Here is a 6,998-nt window from a genome sequence, read left to right as displayed (position 1 = left end):
GGTTAGCAGTCAAGTGCCTTAGCCACTATGTTATACCAGGGCTCCACTTTTGAATATACTGATGAGAAATTCTTTTAGACATTGATTAAATACCAATTTTCTTACACAGTTTGTGAAATCCAAGGATTAAGTTAGTATAAAAAAGAAACAATTGTTGCTATGTACTAGCACACAAAATTTCTAACTAATATCTTTTGAATAAGCTTGCTCAACATTTGGATTTAACATTTTAAAAATGTTTATCATTGTGAGTTAGCAAATACTTTGTCTAAAAAGTCCTTGACATTATTTTTATTTCCATCTTTTACATATATAATACAAGCTCACTTTAAAACTTTTGCAGAATAGAAAAAACGAACCAAACCCACTGCCATGGAGTCAATTTCGACTCATAGTGATCTCCATAGAGTTTCCAAGGCTATAAATCTTTACGGAAGTAGGTTGCCTCATCTTCCTTTCATGGAGCAGCTAGAGGGTTTGAACTGCCAGCCCTCTGGTTAGCAGTCAGATGCCTTACCCACTGCACAACAATAGAAGAAAGTATAAAAAATAAAATAAAAACTATCTGTATTTCTGCTACTCATAGGTAACTACTGTTAACATTTTGGAGTCAATCTCCTTCCAGTCATTGGGATCATACTTTATCAGCATTTTTTTTTAATCTACCTCCTCTTTTTCACCCATGAGATAAGCATCTCGGCCATTACATTTCCCTCAAAAATATTAGTTTTGATTTTTGCAAGAAGGCCCATCTTAGAGATACACTACAATATATTTCACCTTCCATTATTGCTGGAGATTTTGGTCAATCCCAATTAGGAGTCAAGAGACAGATGCTTCCCTAGCTATTTTAAGAAGAAAGACATTTACCACAGAGAATTAAGAGCTTATAAAATTATAAAAAGAATGGACTCTAGGTTGGGCTCCAGAAATGATTTTTCAGAAGACTGCCACAGAACTGACACAATTGGGATACCAGAAGGCCCCTGCTGAGATAGCTTACTTCAGGAGCACAGCATCATACCTATGACCCAAGCAGCAAGAGTATTGACTCCACTGCTGCAGTCCCTGTTGATATTCTTCAAATAAGTGACAGATATAGGGATGTTTCTTCAGGAAAACCCAACGTCTCCACAACCATGGTTGTTAACAGAAGAAAAAAAAAAAGAAAACAAGCATGCTGGGTCAACGGGAAGATGTCCTCTGCTTTACTTTCATTTTCTAAATATCATGTGTGCATCTCTTTGGGAGAAACCTAACGTACATATTGATATGAAAGGTAAGGGAGACTGGGTTGTTTAAGATGCAGCTTTCCAGACTTAGTAGAACACAGGGGCAAAGAACAAGGTTGGAAGGATGCTGATCCCAGGTCCTCTACCATGTCCACCATGACCTTTGTTAATATGACCATTGTTAATTAGACAGTGAGGAATGTCTTTGGTATAGACCTTTGATGCTTCACTGTTCATTTTCTTAGCTAGAATCCTAGAAGTGGAACTACTAAATCAAAGAGTAGAAACTTTCTGGGCTCTTAATATAATTATTTCCAAGTTGCTTCCCAGAAAAGTCATATCACTACGTACACTATGTGTAGTAAGCAAGATATGAGAGTGCCCATTTCAACATATACTTGCCAGTATGGACTATTTGGCATCTTTCAAAAATCTTATTGACATTCATTTAAAGAAAAATCAGTATTTCTCCCTTGAAGCTGTAATATAATTCAATATTTTCTGACTGTATTTATTAAAAATGAAATTTTTATCAACTTTTCAGTGAAGGTTCTCAGACTCAAGATCACCATCAATGGTGGGAATCTGAAAATAAGTTGTCTGACTATGCCTGTGTTAGTAAGGAAAACCAAGAATCTCTCCAGAAGATCCATCTGATATCAGCAATGATATCTCTTGTTTCACATCCTCTTCTGAATCTGGCTTGAATTTTTTGAATGCTCTTCAGCATAAATTTACTTGCATGTGATATTAATGGTATTGCTTGATAATTTCCACATTCTGTTGGATCATCTTTCTTTGGAGACATAAATATGGATCTCTTCCAGTAGCTTGATCAGATAACTGTCTTCCAAATTTCTTGGCACAAATGAATGAGTGACTCCAGCATTGCATTCACTTGTTGAAACATCCAATAAGTACTCTGTCCATTCCTGGAGCCTTTTTTTTTTTTTTTTTTTTGCCAGTTCTTTCAGTGCAGCTTGAACTTCTTCCTTCAGTATCATTGGGTCTTCATAATATGCTGCTTCTTTAAATGGTTGAATACTATTAACCAACTCATTTTGGTACAGTGACTCTGTGTATTCCTTCCATCTTCTTTTAATGCTTCCTGTGTTGTTCAATATTTTACTCATAGAATCCTTCAGTATTGCAATTCAAGGCTTTCATTTTTCCTTCAGTTCTTTCAGCTTGAGAAATGCTGATCATGTTCTTCCCTTTTGGTTTTCTATGTGCACATCTTTGCATATTTTATTATACTTTGTGTCCTTAAGTTGCCTTTTGAAATCTTCTGTTCAGCTCTTTTACTTCATCATTTATTGGTTGTTTTTAGCGACTGTACACCTAAAAGCAAGTTTCATAGTTTCTTTCGACATTCATCTTTCCCCCCTTTTCTCTCTTTTTAATGGCCTTTTGCTTTCTTCATGTGTGATATCCTTGATGTCCTCCCACAATTCATCTAGTCTTCAGTCATTAATGTTCAATGCATCAAATCTATCCTTGAGATGGCCTCTAAATTACAAATTATGGATAACATTGCAAAGAATGGGAATTCCAGAATACTTAATTGTGCTCCTTTGGAACATGTACATAGACAAAAAGGCAGTCTTTCAAACAGAACAAGGGGATACAAGGAAAGGTGTGTGTCAGGGTTATATTCTCTCACCATACTTACTCAACCTGAATGCTGAGCAAATAATCTGAGAAGCTGGGCTATATGAAGAAGAATATGACATCAGAATTGGATAATTAATAGCCTCTGATATGCTGATGACACAACATTGCTTGCTGAAAGCAAAGAGGACTTGAAATATTTACTGATGTTGATCGAAGACTAAAGCCTTCGGTATGGATTACACCTCAACATAAAGAAAACAAAAACCCTCACAAGTGGACCAATAAGCAAAATCATGGTAAGTGGAGAAAAGATTGAAGTTGTCAAGGATTTCATTATACTTGGATCCACAATCAACACCCATGGAAGCAGCAGTCAAGAAATCAAATGATGTATTGCATTGGGCAAATCTGCTGCAACAGTCCTCTTTAAAGGTAAAAAGCAAAGATGCCACTTTGAGGACTAAGCAGCACCTGACCTAAGCCACAGTATTTTCATTGCCTCATGTGCATGCAAAAGCAGAACAGTGAATTAGGAACAGTGAAGAAGAATTGATGCCTTTGGTTTAGGGTATTGGAGAATAATATTAAGTATAAAACCAAACTCACTGCCATCAAGTTGATTTTGACTCATAGCAACCTCTCCTTGGGTTTTGGAGACAGTGTTTCTATGGAAGTAGATTGCCCAGTCTTTCTTCCAAGGAGTGGCTGGTACGTTTGAATCACCAGCCTTCTGGTTGACAGTCAGATGCCTTAGGCACTATGCCACCAGAGGTCCCCTCTATATACATACATATATCCACTTCTGCCTCTCTTGCTTTCTATGCTCTGTCCTTCATGGCCACTGGTTCCCAAAGAAAAGTCTAGCATTGCTTCTGAACTGAAAGCTTGACAGGCAGCTGTTTAGGTCAGAAGATTAGTTCTCAAAGTGTGATTCTGGAGCAGCAACATCAACATCTGGAAATGGTCAGAAAAGAAAATTCTTAGGCCCCACCACAGGCCAATTCACAACCACATTCAATTCAAGGAAAACTGATGCATTTGAACTATGGTGTTGGCAAAGAATATTTAATATACTATCGACTGCCAGAATAATAAACAATCATATAACTTTTTAGTTTTTGGTAATAAGAATGTGCTGACCACAAAGCACACGGAGTCAATACCGGTAGCCCAAAAGTTCAAATAAAATATTCACGTGAAGTCTTATTTTAAAAATTTGTAAAGAGAGATGATCCTGAGATCTTTCGGGGCAAGACAGTAGATATCTTCAGCGTGTCAACTGCTGTCGGATGTGATGAACCACCTGCAGAATGGGAGTCAGGGGCAGAGTCCTAGCTCCAGCCCCTCTGTTCGGTTCCTTTATGATCTTAGGCAAATCAGGACTGCAATTTATTCATGTGTAAAATGAGTGTTAATGACATTTTCTCTCAGGTCATATTCAATTCTAGAATTGTTTTATCATCCATTGGGACTCTTTGAGATGGACCTAAAACTACCTTGATGGTTTCTTTTAGTCTTGAAATTTTAGAGTGGGGGAGCCCTCCAGGTAGACATTATGATATGGATTGTAAAGAATTAAGTGTGTCTTTTATCTACTTCCGTAGTGATACAGCCCTGGAAACCCAAGGGTCGCTATGAGTCGGATCCAACTCCATGGCAGTGGTTGCATGTGTGTTTTTGTTTTTATGTGGAACCATGCCTATCAGAAAGGATTCTGAAAGAAAGAAGGACAAGGTGGTATCAGGAAAGGAAAGAATGAAGGTAATATGAGTTGTTAACACGATTTAAGGTAGGGGTCAGAGGAAGGAGTAAAAAGAAATTGCCGATATAAGGGATCCCAGTCTAGGCTTGGCACCTAGAGCAGTGAATTAATCTATTTGGAGTTTGCAGAGCTTGCTGGACACCAATAGGAAGGAAGATGGAGGTGACGGGAGAGAAGCAACATAACCAAAAGTAAAAAAAAAAAGGGGTGGATGGGTGGGTGTGGGGGTGGGTCAAGCATTGACTAAGTTATAGCAAAGCAAATGTCTTTCTGCTAAGAGACTGGGCAATTTCCAAGTTCTCTGAGTCTGTGTCTTCCTTTCTAAAAACAGGAAATCCAGGTCAAAATGAGATAATACAAGTGAAGTTTCTAGTACAATTCCTGGCACAGATTATCTCCCTCCTGTACTTCCCATCTATTCCCCCAAAGGAGAGTGACTTGTCCAAGGCCACAAAGCTGAACCAGGACCAGCTCAGCCTCAGCTCTGCCGGCCTGGGGCCTCACAGAGCTGCCGTTCCAGCACCACCCGTCTATACCCATTTTGCTTTTCCCATTATTTATTGTCCACTCGACTGAAAACAACAAACTTATTTGATACCTGTTTTAGTTTAAAAAGAAAATGCATGCACATAAATTCAACCTTACCGGTACCATAAAAAGCTGGCTTCTCCCAACACCAACCTGGCTTCCTAAAGAAAAATCATATGTCTATTTCATTTTCATCATTGTCCATTGTGGGGAAAAGTAAATGTACTGCTGTTATTGTTGGTGTCCAGGTCTGAGATGACTTTTTCAAAGCCTGAATTTTCTGAGATAAATTTGCCTGGATTAGCAACACTAAAGAGTTGTTATGCATTTCATTTAAATGTCTTGCCTGAAAGAATAATTTCTGCACAGATAAAAGTGTAAGTGAAAAGCAGTTATTGTGTATTCACAGTAGCATATTTTTAAACCCTATCCTATTAAGAAAGAGAGGATAACAACAAAATGTGCCCTAAGAATCAAGGTCCATACTTTACATTTCTGAGACTTATGCTGTTAAATCAATGCATGCTGGGTGGAAACTTTTCTCCTAATGTGTGTACAATTTTATAGGTTCCTTGACTACAGAGCAAAATGCACAGGTACTGTGAGGCTTTGTAAGTCTATAATTCTTTAATAGCTTTTTCTTTTAATGTTTCCCTCCCCATTTGTTCAGTAAATGGTTCATTTTAGACTGAAAGTCAAAGATAATTGAGCACAAAAGTGCTGACTTGGTGTTCCTTCTTAAAGTGTTAATGGCCAATAGGCAGCGAGTTGAAATTAAAGTAGGTGAAAAGGAGGAGGAGGAGGTGCTAGACTGTACCTTAAAAAACATTTTCCATTTTGAGGGAGATTAATTGACTGTACATCTGGTGAATCTCTTAACCAAAATCAATGTTTATGGATGATGTTGAAAACCAGCTCCTGAAAGTGAGATGTAATCTCTTTCTAGTCTCTATCTTAAAGAGGTCATGAGGAGCTGGGAGCGGTTCAATACTGAGCAGCAAAGATGATTAAAGGATGGGGAACAAAAGGAGGGACCCCAAAAGACCTTATAATGAAGATGGAGATCCAATGTCCCTATTTCTACTTAGGAGATAAAACAGCATGCCCCAGGCTAACATGATAATTCTTAAACTTGGTTGGACTAACTGGCTAAATTAAAAGTCGTATAAATTTGATACAAGAACAAAGAAAGAGTACTCAAGGTACCAAACATTGTGGAGGTGAGCTAAGAAGGAGAGATGGAAGTTTCTACTGGAAGAAGAAGAACTGTCAAGGTTTCAAATGGGAGACAACACACTTACCTTTAAACTACACATTTCCCCACTTGCCAAAGGAAATTTGCCAAATCATGGCAAATATTTTCACAGCTGTTCTCAGAGACAGCATATCTGAAAGGTGACATCTTCTCCAAACCAAACATCTAATGTGGTTTCTCTTTGCAGAGACCTATAGATAATTTTTTCTCAGTGTAATGTCTAGTTATAACAAGACTCCCATACCAGAGAACTGAAGAAGCTCCAAGAAGCAGGCTGAGCGGCTGCTGTGAATACGCAATAACTGCTTTCAGTCTCCAGTGGGCTGGGTTACCCACCAGGGTAGACAAACTCTTCCAGAGATGTACACATGTTCAGTGTGGGACAAAGGGTAAGAAATCACTCAGAGCAGAAACTGGAAGTGGGGAGTGGGGCATTAGGCTATTTATTTATTCATCTGTAAAGTCCTGAGAACTGAAATGGGAGTGCTTTTGCTTTGTTGTTGTTGTTGTTGTTATGTGCCGTTGAGTCAGCCCTGACTCATAGCGACCCCTCCTTGGGTTTCCGAGGCAGTATCACTACGGAAGTAGGATTGCCCAACCTTCCTTC

The sequence above is a fragment of the Orycteropus afer genome, unplaced genomic scaffold (genome assembly GCF_000298275.1).
Source record: "Orycteropus afer afer isolate SDZICR_OR568_19922 unplaced genomic scaffold, OryAfe1.0 scaffold00051, whole genome shotgun sequence".
Taxonomy (NCBI): domain Eukaryota; kingdom Metazoa; phylum Chordata; class Mammalia; order Tubulidentata; family Orycteropodidae; genus Orycteropus; species Orycteropus afer.
The sequence above is the reverse complement of the archived record's forward strand: the minus strand, read 5'-3'. Positions refer to the sequence as shown.